The sequence below is a fragment of the Silene latifolia genome, chromosome Y, assembly GCF_048544455.1.
Source record: "Silene latifolia isolate original U9 population chromosome Y, ASM4854445v1, whole genome shotgun sequence".
NCBI lineage: Eukaryota > Viridiplantae > Streptophyta > Magnoliopsida > Caryophyllales > Caryophyllaceae > Silene > Silene latifolia.
In genome coordinates, this window is record NC_133538.1 from 205,561,143 (window position 1) to 205,576,326 (window position 15,184).

Below are 15,184 nucleotides of genomic sequence, written 5' to 3' on the forward strand. Positions count from 1 at the left end.
GTGTCATATACATTTAGCATTTTACGAACCGGACCACGAGGTAAAATTAAGAGGAAGTGGAAGCCCACTTCCCCATGTAGGCTCACGGCCGACCAAGCAAGAGGAAATAAAAGAGAGGCTCTCTCTCTTTTGTAACCTAATCATTTTTCATTTGCAAAAATATTAGGGTTTTGGAGGCATTTTTCCTCTGAAATTTCTAGATCTCACATCGTAAAAATTCACAACAATTCTCTCAATATTGCAAGGCAATTAGAGAATACATTTCTAGCACAAGGGCATAGTCTCAGACGGTCTTGGGTGTATCGATTAGGAGGAAATCTACTTTGATTTCTGTTCTTAGGCCGCATCTCAAAGGACCCGAGGTTATTTCTTATGCTTTATCGTTTCTTTGTTGTTTTTCGTTTATGACAATAAATCGCATATTAAATTTACGTTATGGTCCTATAATTTAAGGGTTTTATACGGATATTACCCCACATCCACTTCCAGGACGACTTGGTCATTCGTTGTTGGAATGACCGCTGGGTTGCTCGGATTTTGATAGGGACGTCCGGACTGGGTGAGATGTCTGATTTCCTTCGTCCGATTTTCCTTCCCCGGGATGACATAGACATCCTCAACATCATCCCGCCATATGCCGTTAATTTCAGGGTCTCGAGGATACCTTGGAGGGGTATTCCTCGGTCGGTAGTTCTTGTGGGTGATATTTTTGTGAGGGCGATTTTTATGGGGGTAGTTATTTTGAGGGTAGTTATTTTGAAGGTGATTATTTTGAAGGTGGTTATTTTGAAAGTGGTTATTTTGAAGGTGATTTTCGTGAGGTCTATGCCAGAATGGTCACGGGAGCAATCTATCCTGGGGCGGGTAGTTTTGAATGCTTGGGGAATTCTCCCTCGGACGCGGTGTTGGCGGATTGAAGATGAGTCGACGATAGGCGTCGTCGAGTCGGGTGATTCTCTCAGAGAGGCTGGCTATGGCCTCTTCAACTTGCTGAAACATAGTGAGCATGGTGGCAGCACTGAACACAAATACTCCGTCTGAAGGATCCTTTTCCAGAACATTCACCTCGTCGTCAATCGGCAAGATGATATGAGAGAAGTCGAGGGTCGGCTCATCGTCAGAGATGGCGTGAATTCCCTGGGGATTCGTTTTGTTGCTCGGCTTAGTTGGTGGGGGTAAAGACAAATCTCCCTTCTCAATCATGTCTTGAATGAGGTGCTTGAGTTTCAAGAAATTTTCGGTATCATGCCCTTTCCCTTCATGATACTGGCAGTAGGCGCTGGGGTTCCAAAATCGGGACTTCTTGGCGTCGGCCGGGTCCGGGGTGGGCCCGATCGGTTATAACTTCCCTTGGTCCATGAGCCTTTTCAGGGCATTTGCATAAGTCGACCCTATGTTGGTGAACACTCTCTGGGGGCGTTCGGTTTTCTTGGCAGATAGTTCGACGACGTTAACCTCATCAATCTTGTTTGTCTAACCGTAAGGGCGAGATCCGGTTGAGGTGGATCCATGATAACCCGTGCCAGTGGTCTTTGCTAAGACACCCTTTCGGAGGTCGTCCTCAATACGTGTCCCCAGAATCTGCAGATCTTGAAAAGTTTTGATATTCTGATACCTCATTAGGTTGGCATAAACCGGGCGGAGGTTGTTGACAAATTTTTCCGCCAGAGTTGACTCACTTGGCTTACTGACTAACTGAGTACTGACCCTCCTCCAACGGGTTAGGAACTCAGTGAATCCTTCCTTGTCGTTTTGGGTTAGCACCTCGAAAGTACGGGTGTTGGCCTGGATCTCGACATTGTTGGCATACTGCTTGGCTGACTCAACTGCGATCTCATCCCAAGTGGTAAGGTCTTTCGGGTCTAAGGAGTAGTACCATTGGCGAGGAATCGGCTCCAAAGAGGATGGGAAGATCCTGGTAAAAATCTCCTGTTTGACCCCCTTAATGGCCATGTAGTCTTTTAAAGCACGAATGTGGTTGAGTGGGTCCTCCACTCCCTTGAGTATAGGCACACCAGTCAGGGTGAAGTTGTCAGGTAACTGGTCCCCAACAGGCTCGAACCTTCGGTTGTTTTCAAGATGGATGTTGTTACACCGGGCTAGGAGCTGTTCTTCCAAGAGTTTCAGCCTCTTCTCAGTTTCAGTCAGAGGTGGGGTATTACGTTCCCAATTTCCTTGTTCTCCAGGGCGTCGATACGGGTCTCGACGCGATCCAGGGTGACCTTAAGAGCGGTAAGCAGGCTGGCCAGCTGATCAGTTGTGACATCTCTATTGTTATCATTGTGGTTGTGGTTGACAGACGAAGTTGAAGACGGGGCCATGGCTCTGAGGCAGAAAAATGGCTCACATTAATACTCAATCCGACCCGGCTCCAAGACTGAACGCAGACAACACAGAGGACGAGACAAAGATCGACTCAACAAGACGGGGCGACCGTGTGTGGTCCCTCGGTGCTGACTCGATTTATTACGTGACGGTGTTTGACCGAACCTTTGACACGAGTCCAATCATGACGGCATGACGTCATTGGACGGGTCTCGTGGTGAGATGACTCATAAGTAAAGACCCATAAGTACGTTTGCTTTGACTCGATAGACACGAGGCGGAATTGGAATGGTGGACTGAAGTTTTCGAAAATAGGAATTTCCAAAAAGATTCATTTGTCGCTTTAATGGGCGGCTTCCGAAGATAGAAATCTCCGCAAGTCGATCAGCTGAAAAGGGTTGTCTTAAGTTTATTTGCAAAAGACGGTTTGAGTTTGAGTCGGCTCGGAAAACAGTGTGTTGCTTCCCAAGACGGTTTTGAAATTCAAAATTGTATGTTTTGAAAATCGAGTTTGAAATGTTTGAAAAGGTCTCGGGGACGGTGCATGGTCCTCGGGATCCAAAAGTGTCTCGAGAAAAGGGTGTGTGCCTTTCTCGGATTTTGAAAGAAAGCCATTGTCGGCGCGAAATGGGTTAAAATCCGTGTCTAGATTCAGCGATTATAACGGCGTGAAAAGGTGATTTGAAATGGTTATACAAAACCAGGTTTGAAAATCGTCATTACGACGACCTAGAAAGGCGTGTTGAAATGGTTATACAAAACCGGGTTTGAAAATCATCATTATGACGGCCTAGAAAGGCGTGTTGAAATGGTTATACAAAACCGGGTTTGAAAATCGTCATTACGACGGCCTAGAAAGGCGTGCATCGGTCGGCGAAAGACCGAGGTTTGAAATGGCCATTATAACGGCGCAAAGAGGGTGTTTTTGAAAGTTTGAAAATGACACGGAAGGACTTATGATCAGATAGCACATAAGCACTCACAGTTCATTATATTATGCATTATGCTGGCACGGGTTTTGGCTTAAAAGGGTGGGTTACACACCAAGCAATCAAACCCCGATTTGCGAGAGGGATACCAATCCAAACAAAATGTGTAAGGAGGGTGCCCTAGCCTCGTGCTCGAAAGTGATGAAAGCTCTTTGACGAAACAGAAATGTGTAACGTCAGTGGTATGCTTGACTCAATCGGGATTCGAAACGCGGGGATGAGAAAACTCACGCCGACGAAACGAGCCAATTGGTCGAAAAAGGGTTAGGTTGTGGGCCCGGACAAGGAAACCCGACCGTGACCGTAATATCAATTAATGGATTCCAACCAAGATGTAGGGATCACAAAGACGTAAGGGTCCTAGTTATCCCCAGCGGAGTCGCCAATCTGTGGACATGGCCCACCTGCGTATGCCCAGCCGATCTGTGGACAATGGCAGCGGTCTTTTTTGAAAGCCACGCTCGGCGGCGTAAAGGTGCTTTCGACCGGATCATTTTAGATCGGTCGGTTTCGTCTCGGTAAGGGTCTCGAAACGATTAGAGATGTTCGGAGTCGCCACCAAGCATTTGTGGGATGCCTGGAACCCGTTAGAATTCCACTTTATACCTCGGCCAAATCGAAGCACAAAGCAGCGTTTGACGTAGGTACTAAAGATACGGAAATCGTCCCTCTTTAGCATCCTATCTCTAGAATGACTCTCGTACGCCCTGGATAAGGTCGTCCACTATCCAAAGTTTCTGAGTAAGAGGTAAAGGTACGTATTGGGAAGCCCTTTAATCAAACACCCAATCCCGCCCGCGTTTAGCGGCCTCTACTGATCGATCTTGGTTGGTTGAATGCAAAAGTTGATAAAACGGTTTAAATGCATGAATGTGCATCCAATGATTTAAACCTAACATGTGAGAGCTTTCTAAGTCGGTTGATTTAATCCAAGTATCAAGTATAAGATGTCGAATTGGATTAATGGTTGATTTGCATGCAAGACGGAAATTAAACATCCATTTACCGTATTAGGTTTAGGGTGCATAACATGATCCATTTGTCTTAGTAAGGCATTTTTCAAATATGGTTTTGAATAATCGAATAGTCATCTGATCCGTCCTATATCCGGGCTAACCGGAGTCGGGATCGTCCTAGACTAATGCTGGAAGGAAACAGGCCCTGTACCAGACGGCTATAAGAGGTGCAAGCCAGCCGGCGGTGTAAGGGGCCTCCCTCTGGTTTTGAAAATGAGAAATGGGGAGCCTGTTTAGGTGCGGGTTAGCTCGCGGTTTATGTGCCGTGTTCTGACCTTTTAGAAAACTTTATAAAACGTGTTGAAAATGGGTATTTGAACCCGGTTTTATTTGAAAGGGTCGTTTAGACCGCATTTGTTGATTTGAAGAACTAGACTCGAATAATCATCATTATTTGATAATATTCGGCGTCGGGTTCGATTTGACAAACTTATCATAAATAGTTTTGAAAATGATGATGGACTAATTGTTTTAAGTCCATTTGAATGTAATTAGTCGGTACTCATCATCGTACCCGGGTTAAAATCCGGCATGGTATGTAGAACCAAGGATGACTTTGTGTTGGTGACTAATATGTTTGTTTGAAAAATGTGAAGAAATGAAATAAAAGGCTTTAAAATACCTTCTAAATGTCATTAACCAAATATTATCACCGAAACACGGATTTAACCGTCATGGTATGAAGAACCAAGGGTGAAAAATGCTTTATGGTTAAAACATGCGAAATGAAAAAAAAAAAAAAAAAAAGGTTTCGAAAATACTTGAAATGGTAAAAACCGATTACAAATATGAAAAATGGATTAAGGGAAATGTCGAGAACAAACACAGTTGATTTCTGGTCTGAATACCCCATTTAGGCGCGAGCCAATTGGCGACCTAAGGGGCTTCTGCCTCAGACCAAAAATCAGTTTTGGCTCGTTTATTCCATGTTTTGGTTCATGTTATGCATGTTTTAGCATGTTAGAGTCATGAAACAAATGAAAACATAATAAAAGAGGATTTTTACACCCTCATACTTACATGTTTGGTTATGGCGAGTGACCGACGTAAGTGTAACAACTCGTTTGATCGGAAAAAACTCGGTTTAAAACCGTTTTGGTAAGTAAAAGAGTGTTTAAAAGTTTAGTGATGGTGTAGTGGTCGAAGTGGTCGGTCAAGTGGTTTAATGCACGATGACGGTACCAAAATTGTGTAAGGCTCGTGTTTACGATCGATAGGTCGTAAATACGCGTCGGATTGTGACTTTAGAAGTCGAGTCGAGAATTTTAAGGGAGAAAAGAGGGGGCGGACACTCGCGTAACTCTCAAATGGGTGGCATTTGAGGGGTATTTATAGGAGAATGAGTGGTTGTGTGAGTTTTGAGCGACGTGGCCACCTGGGCTGCTCAAAGAGGCGCGAGCCACGTCGCGGGTCTTCGAGTTGTGTGGTCGCTTTCACAACAAACCCAATCATGATTTGTTCTATCCTAGGATTTGTAGTCATATGTTTGGTACTTGACCATTCATAAATCCGGGAAATCTTAGCATAGAAGGTTTGAAATGTTTGTTTTTTGTGGTTGACTCGGTTTGACTCGTTGTTGGAGGCGGGATTTGAATTTTTGAGTCGGTTTTTGGTCTGGTGTCGGTTTTGACTCTAGTTAGTGTCATTGCGACCCCGTCGTCGTGCATTAAACACTCCAGGTATTTTTGAAATGTTTTGAAATGTTTTATTTTCGAAATCGTTTTAAGTTTTCCGAGGTAAAGTTGTACACAAACTGTCGATCAAACGCCGCGATTCCAAAACATGTTGTAGTCCGATAATCATCGGGTGTTTGTTGGAGTCTCAGCAGATACCGGGTATCTACAGTGTGGTTGTTGAGTTTAGACACGAGATATCCGATCTTTTCTTTGGACTCTTCATACTTAGATGTCATCTCATCAAGACGTTTGCTTAGATCAACGAATTCATCGGATCTATGATGAGGAGTAGATCTAGAAGTGCTACATTCGGGCATACCGTTTTGAAGAAAGGTAAGCCTTTCATGAAGAACCTCTATTTCTTTCTTAAGACATGCTACCTCATCTTTTAGACACTTGTTTTCATTGACCAAATATTCAATTTTTTCATTGGACTTGTCTAAGTGTTTGTCAGAAGCAACAGTCTCAGACACTGTTTCTCTTAGGTCTACAATCTCAACCACAAGGTCATAGACTTCTTTTTCAAGAGCGTCTTTGTCTTTCAAAAGATCATCACGTTCCTTGGTTAGAGAGGAAATTTGCATCACCAAGGTAGTGTTGACATTTTCAAGGTCAGAGACGTCCGTGGGGATCATCCTAAGACGCTTTAGTTCTTTAGTCAAATGTTTGTTTAACTTGTTGACTTTTTTAACTTCATCATAAGCTTCAGAGGTGACAATGACGCTGTCTGTTGCTTTTAGTTCATTTTTAAGATTAAAGTTCTCTTGAGAGATTTCCTCAATCTCATTTTGCATTACCTCAAGCTTATCATTTTGAAACCGACACTTATCAAAAAGTTGATCAAGAAGCTTACATACTTTCTCTTTGGAGTAAGTTCTAGCCTTGGCCTTTAGATGATTTACCTCGTTGTCGGAATCGGATTCGGAATCATCGGGATTAGCCATGAGGCATCTTAGGTGTTCGTTTTTTGAGGTTTTTGAGACCTTTTCTTTAAGATGATTTGCAAGACACATTTTAGCCTCTAGTTCCTCCTCGATGAGTTCCTCATCTTCCTCGGAGTCGGACATTCCCCAAATAGCACTCATGACTCTATATTTGTAGTCCTTTTTAACCTTTTCTCTTCTTTCCTTTGATTTGATATCATCCCAATTGGGACATTCTTTAATTTGGTGAGATTTATCACCACATTTAAAGCATCCCACGGAGGAGTTAGGTCGTTTATTAGGAAATCGTTTTTCCGAGTAATTATTAGTGAACCTTTTGTTTCCTTGACCATTGACTAACCCGGCTAGATTCCTTGTGAACATAGCAAACTCGTCTTCCTCCTCATCTTCTCCATCACTTGGAGAGGATGTGAGGGCGAGACTCTTTCCCTTTGAGGACTCACTAGAATGCTTGTCGAGATTAAACTCGTGAGCCATTAGTGATCCCATTAGTTCATGAAGAGATAGGGTTGACAAGTCTTTAGCTTCATCTATGGCGGTGACCTTGGGTTGCCACTTAGAGGTTAGACTACGAAGGATTTTTCGAATGATGTCCTCGGACTCGAAATTCCTTCCTAGACTCTTAAGCTCATTAATAATACAATAAAAACGTGAAGAGAAACTATTTATAGACTCGTCCTTTGACATTCTAAGCATCTCATATTGTTGCATGAGAAGGTCAATACGGTGTTTTCTTACTTGGGACGTCCCTTCATAGGCAAGTACAAGGGAATCCCAAATAGATTTTGCCGTAGGACATCCAGAGATTCGGCTAACTTCCCCCTCACCAACACAACGTTGAAGAATCGACATTGCTTTGGAGTTTTTTTCGGCAAGTTTGAAGTCATTTTCATTGTAATTTCTTTCCTCTTTCGTTTTGGTGAAACCGTTTAAGATATCGGTTTCCTCAATAACAAGAGGTCCATTTTGGATGATGTTCCAACATTGATAGTCTATGCTTTTGATGTAATGTTCCATTTTGAGTTTCCACCATCCAAAATTCGAACCGGTAAAGACCGGGATCTTGGAGTGTTTCTCGGAATCCATTACCCACGAATCAAACTCTAAGTCGATTAGCCTCGATTAAGAGCACGAGGTTCTAATACCAATTGTTGAGTTTATGGATTCAAGTACCTAAGAAGGGGAGGGGGTGAATTAGGTACTATTTAAAATTTTAACTTCAACTTTATTAATTTAAAGTGAGTTGTATGAACGAAAGAGATGAGAGAATACTTCGAATAATATTGCAAGATTAAACGAGTATTAAAATGAGTGTTTGCTGAAGTAAGAAAGTAACAACTGTTCTGACTGTAGCTATTTGTCTCGGTTTATGGAGTGTAGACTGCAGACCAAATGTGACTGTATGAGGAACTGTTACTTCGAAAGTTAAGCAAAACAGAGCAAACAAAATAAAGAGCAGCGGAATAAAACAAAGAAGATCAAACATGAGATTTTTGAATTGGTTCGGCAAGAACTCAAGTGCCTACGTCCAATCTACTTTTTATTGATTTATTTTAGTGATCTACTCCGACTACTAAAAACCCGTACAATAAAAAGACAACAACCTACTCCGGTTGTGACACAAGTTCAAGAACTACTCCGTTCTTAGAACAAGCCAACTCGCGACCTACTCCGGTTACCAAAGAGTTGAAGACTACTCCGTCCTAAACTCTACACACACACTAAGAATGTTATAAGGATCAAGCTTCCACTAACTTATTCTTAAAAAGAATTGAGATGGACAACTTTACAAGATCAACAATTCATAAGTGAGAGAGTTTAGTATATTAAAGTAACAGTAGCCATGATTGTAACACTTGAAGACTTTTAAAAGCTTTGCAAAGTAAAGACTCATTTTTAAGATTTGAAAAATAATTTCCAAACTTAGATTAAATCTCAGAAAAAGTCTTGGGGATATGAGAGGATGAGGCACGCCTTTTATAGAGAGGATGAGCAAGGGGGTTGTTAGGGTTTTGAGGGTCAAATACCATCACGTGTGATGAGTCTCAACAACCTCCCAAACTTGCACAAAAGAAGTGTCTTATTCGAAAGGCAAAAGAGAGAAAGAGTGTTTGAGATTATCCAAAAGTGACCACAAGTTTTCAGAAAACAAAGGATGTGAAACAAGCCACATGATGACAAGCTTTCACAAAAATGGCAAAAAGCAAACCTTTCTTTATGAAAGACCAAAGGGTCAATATAGCACAAAGAGGAAACAATTTGAAAATGATAATTACTCAAACCACTTTTTCTAGAAGGCCAAATCCTTGTAAAAATCTGAAAGTTATCTTTCAAAATATAAGACACGTAAATGGCTTTTGAAAGATAAGGAAGTGTTCACGTGTTACGAATTGAGGCAACAGACCAGGTTGCTGTTACTTGAGAAAGTAACAGTGGTCTTGACTATTTCTATTACTTTAGAATACTTTACTTTCTAACTTGTACATTAGATGACGCCTAGGACTCAATACAATTGGATGATCAACAACTCAACACTTCTTAATCCAAGCTTGATTTAACCATAAATCCTGAAAAGGTAAACTAAGAAGGCACACATTAAATGGGCATGTTATCATCAATTAAAGGAACCCAACAAAAAGGTAAACTCATGCTCTTAAGCTCTTTGCATAATGGTTAACTCATAACTAGGCCTAACCTTCACAACTTTGAATCTTGTTTTGGGGCAATGTAAACTTGCCATGGTAAGTATGATCTAAGTTCTTGCTCTATAAGGTAATATAGTCCCTTCTCTAATATGATCTTGCTTGATTAAAATCTTGAAATAAGGTGTTTACATTGCTTACATTCGTTTTAGGGCTTGTCATCATCAAAGGGGGAATTTGTTGGGTTCCTTTGATTGATGATAACATGCCCATTTAATGTGTGCCTTCTTAGTTTACCTTTTCAGGATTTATGGTTAAATCAAGCTTGGATTAAGAAGTGTTGAGTTATTGATCATCCAATTGTATTGAGTCCAAGGCGTCATCTAATGTACAAGTTAGAAAGTAAAGTATTCTAAAGTAATAGAAACAGTCAAGACCACTATTACTTTCACAAGTAACAGCAGCCTGGACTGTTGCCTCAATTCGTAACACTTGAACACTTCCTTAATCTTTCAAAAGCAATTTACGTGTCTTATATTTTGAAAGATAACTTTCAGATTTTTACAAGGATTTGGCCTTCTAGAAAAAGTGGTTTGAGTAATTATCATTTTCAAATTGTTTCCTCTTTGTGCTATTTTGACCCTTTGGTCTTTCATAAAGAAAGGTTTGCTTTTTGCCATTGTTATGAACAAAACATTTGCTTCCAAAACATCTAAAATATGAAATATTGGGTTTTCTTCCACGTAGCAATTCATAGTGAGTTTTATTCAATATACTCCTTATCATGACACGATTATGAATGTAGCAAGCGGTATTTACCGCTTCGGCCCAAAAGTTCTTAGGCAACTTACTACATAATAACATTGTTCTAGCCATACCTTCAAGGGTCCTATTCATCCTTTCAACCACACCATTTTGTTGTGAGGTTCTAGGAGTCGAGAAGTTATGGTCTACACCATTGTCATCACAATAAGCACCAATCGATGAGTTTTCGAATTCGGTTCCGTGATCGGTTCTTATTGAAACAAGTTTTAAATCAAGTTTGTTTTGAATCTTTCTTAACCAAATTAGAAACTCATCAAATGCCTCATCCTTAGAGCTTAAGAAGAGTGCCCAAACAAACCTAGAGTAATCATCAACAATGACACACACATAACGACTACCACCTCTACTCCTAGTTCTCATTGGTCCACACAAGTCGATATGTAGAAGTTGTAAAGGTTGAGATGTACTCACAATTCTTTTGGATTTAAAGGAACTTCTAACATGTTTGCCTCTAGCACATTCATCACATACTTTATCAAAATCAAACTTCATGTTGGGAATACCTTCAACTAAGTTGAAGTCTTTTAAGGGTATTAAGAGTTTTAGTACTAACATGACCAAACCTTTTATGCCATAACCAAAGATCATTGTTCATTACACTCATGCAAGACATAGTGTGACCGGATAGAGTGTTCAAATTAGTTAAGTACACGTCTTTGACACGTCTTCCTTCGAGTATTAGTTCATTAGTAGTGGCATCAATTATTCGACACATATTAGCACTAAATTCTACAATATTACCCTTATCACAAAATTGAGAAATACTAAAGAGATTATGCTTCAAACCTTTGACAAGACGCACGTTGTCGACACAAAGTAATGGTGACTTACCAACCTTTCCAATGCCAATTACTTCACCTTTCTTGTTGTCACCAAACCTTACCGTGCCACCATTGCATGCTTTAAGTGAGAGAAATTGGCTTCTATCACCCGTCATGTGACGAGAGCATCCGCTATCCAAGTACCAATTGCGGCCGCCTCTCACCAAGCCCTACAAAAGATTAGATTTTCAGTTTAGAAACCCAAACAAACTTGGGTCCCCTTTTGTGATCAACATATCTTACGGTGTCTTTCCTAATCCATATTTGCTTTATTATTTTGATGTTCTTGTTGATGTCCTCAAATCTTTTTCTACAACCATTGAAAACATGACCATTATTTCCACAATAGTTGCAAATAATGTACTCGGGAAGACCCACGTATTTCCTTATTCTAAAATTAGTTTTAGGCCTCTGGATGCAACAGTCAGTCTGACTATTCCATTTGAAGCCCAAACTAGCAACTTTGTTACATCTCTCGGTTTGACTTGTAAGAAAGTTTAACACGGTTTGATTTCCTTCCCATTTTTCAGTGATGTTTTTGGCTTTTACAAGTTCATTGGTCAAGTCTGCAACAAAATTTGTTGCATTGTGATTCATTTTTAAGCCAAAAGAAACAGTCCAAGGAACGGTTCACAATTGAATGCATTTCATCGCTTTTTGAAGTGTCATTACATCAAGCCTAACTTCCAAGCTCTATATCTCAAGTTTTACTCATGCAAATATAATGATTCTTATGTCATTAGAAAGCTTGGGATCTTAGAAAAACGATGGATTTTGAATCACCTCCATATCAGGTCTATAGCTTGAGATATGGCTGATCCAAACAGACTGCGCATTTCTGGACAGCCCATGACCTACGTACACTAAAAGTTCAATAACTCGAGATTTACTCAACGTCTAAGGTTGATTATTTTTGGAGGTGAAAGTTAGATCCCTTAGCTTTCAAATGAGCTATCATGGGCCCTGATATTCGTCCTGAGCTAAGAGATATGCCTCTTCCAAAATGCGTCTGATATCCTAAGATGCTCTCCAAACCCGGTTTTGAACCGTCACCAACAATCGAGGTCCAACTTCAATTCCGTCTAAGAAGTCATGCCTCCAACCGCCCTATTTCACATATTTGGTGAGTTTAGGATGTTTTTGTGTAGGATCTTTTATTTCCAAGGGTTACCATTCAGAAATTATTTGAAGAACTAAAGCAAAGGTACAAGGGGACCCGGTTTTGAACAATGAGCTAAATGTCGCTATCAATCTTTCCTCTTTTGATCCAACAAAGCTCAAGAGACTTTTTGGGAGCTGAATAGGAGTCATACACGGTTCCACAAGCCTCCAATCAGTCCATATAATCATAAATAAGAAGTTGAGCTATAAACAAGGAAGATTGGACTATTAGTTTACTTTATCATTTCTTTGCTTTATGTCATTTTCAATTTCAGCATTGTAAGATGCCTAGGCTGCTGTTTTTATGTCCTTTTAGCTGCTCATTTTGTGGCCCTTACATGTAACTTGTAATCAAGGGTCAAGATTGTAAGACTTGGTCTATATAAACCAAGTTAGACATATGAGAAAATCATATTGGAGTTAATGAAAATTATGAGTTTTATGAGGTTTCTCAAAACCCTTGATTAGTTCTTTGCTTAGTGCTAGAACAACTCCATTACTTAGTGTTTGGGGTCGTGTATCTTGGTTTGCTTTGTGATCTGACCAAGTGCATAAGGGGATTAGTTCTTGCTTTGTGATCTTGAACAACATCCCGAGTCTTGAGATTGCTTTGTGATCTTCTCAAGTCATATCCCGAGTCTTGTTATTGTTTTATGTCAAAACAGTCCCAAAGTTTCTGTTTTGTTGCCTTAAGTTATTGTGGGAATTGTTATTTGAATGTTTAGTTCATAAGCATTTAAGTTACAATCTTATTTCCATTGCTTTCTTTCAAAGTTATCAAGCTATTTAGGATCTTATATTCGTCAAAACAGCTGTTTCGTGCCTTGCTTTGGTTGAATCGTTTATTAGCTTCTAAATGTGTCCTTATATAGCTTGTTGGTCCTTAAAACAATCCATCTAAGTGTCCAAATCGAGTCCTTTGTTGAGTCTAATTCTGTCCAAGTTAGTTCTTGTTTTCGAGTCTTATATGTCCAAAAATCAAGTCCTAAGAGTTTTACTCCAAATTGGTTATCAGAGCTTTGGTTGAGTGTTCATCTTTCCTAACTACATCTAAAACTACAAAAACAGCCCAATGAGTGAAGAGAGGTTTTCAAAGCTTTGGTTTGTTTCTTGAAAATCAGTTTTACTTAAGTTGTTTTAATTCTGATTTTTCATGGGAAAATCAGTAGCTATTGGTGTTGTACCCTATGTTCCATGCTCAAAGATGAAGCCTTGTGATCTTGGTTCCATTTCCAAGTCATTAGAAGCAGCTATGGTGAAGTGGCAAGCTCTAACAAAAGGGTATGAAGGTGATGTGCATACAAGGAGTGCAACAAGCACCCATGGGGTTCCAAGGGAACCAAAACCTCCTGATTTGTATCAAGGAGAACACCTCCTGCCCTATGAGTGTTCTAATTTCTCTCCGACCCTTAGAAGCAAAGGTAACACACCATTACTTCCTTCCTATAATGGTGAAAACAGTAGAGCATTTGTGTCTTGGTTGTTTGATGTTGAATGCTATTTCGAGAACAAGTGTTTTTCTGATAAAGAGAAGTGTAAACTGGTTGTGTCTTCTTTAAAGGGTGTTGCTTTGTTATGGTATAATACTCTTACATTTTCAAGGAGGATGGAAGGGAAGGGTAGAATATGTTCTTGGTTTAAACTTGAAAGGAACATGAGATTAAAGTTTCTACCTTCTTCTACCATGGATAATTTGTTGGCTGAACTTAAGACCCTTAAACAAAATTCCTTGAGTGTTCATGAGTATGCTAGATTATTTGAGGAATTACACTTTGTGTATGACAATGAAGTAAGTTCTTTTCTTAAGGGAATCAGATTTTACAATGGCTTGAAATCTGAAATTGCTAGGAGGATTAAATTAGAAATGATGCATTCGTATGGTGAATTTCTTGAGTTGGCTTTGTGTGTGGAGAAGAGCTTAGCAGGCCTGAAAACCATAAGGCTTTAGCTAAAAGGGAATGTTTAGGGGTAACCAAAACAGTTGGGATAGAGGAGAGTTTAGACCAAGGAATTGTCATGCCATGCTTAAACATTGCTTGTCCTAAGTCTAAGTCCCTTGAGCCAAAGGTCATGAGCACTTATGCTAAAATGAATAGCTCATGTAGTGCTATCTTTGAGAACCCATGTCTTGAAACAAAAACCCCCTTCAACTCATTAAATGAGCCTACTAGTGAGGAGGAGAGTAGCCATACCCTTACCCATGGAGCCATCAATAATGACCAAGCTACGGATTTGGGGCCTAGAGAAGTGATTGTTAATCAAGGACTACTTAGCCTTCAAACCATGGAGTTTGGACAGTCCATGGTCATGTTCAATGGTGGAACTTGTTCGGATTCAAGCAAGGGTAAAGCAAGAGGAGAGTCTTGGGTTGTTCCATACTCGAGTGTACCAAATCCGACCTCCTACATCAGCCATGGTTCTTGCTTCCAAAGCTACATCTTGGGAGCATGCCAACCGAGTAAGGAGCAACCTCAAACGTCCTTAGAGCCTGATTTGTCCAAGAACTTTGGTGACAAGAGAGTAACAACACCTTTCTTGCCATACACAATTCTAGTCTATGATCCGGGAGGAAGTCATGTTAATCCATCTCTTGAGGTGTGTGTGGTCTTATTGTGAAGAGGTTGAAGATGACAATGTCGAGAATTTGAGGGCAAATTCTTTTGAATAAAGGGAGTTTGCAACAAAATTTGTTGCATTGTGATTCATTTTTAAGCCAAAAGAAACAGTCCAAGGAACGGTTCACAATTGAATGCATTTCATCGCTTTTTGAAGTGTAATTACATCA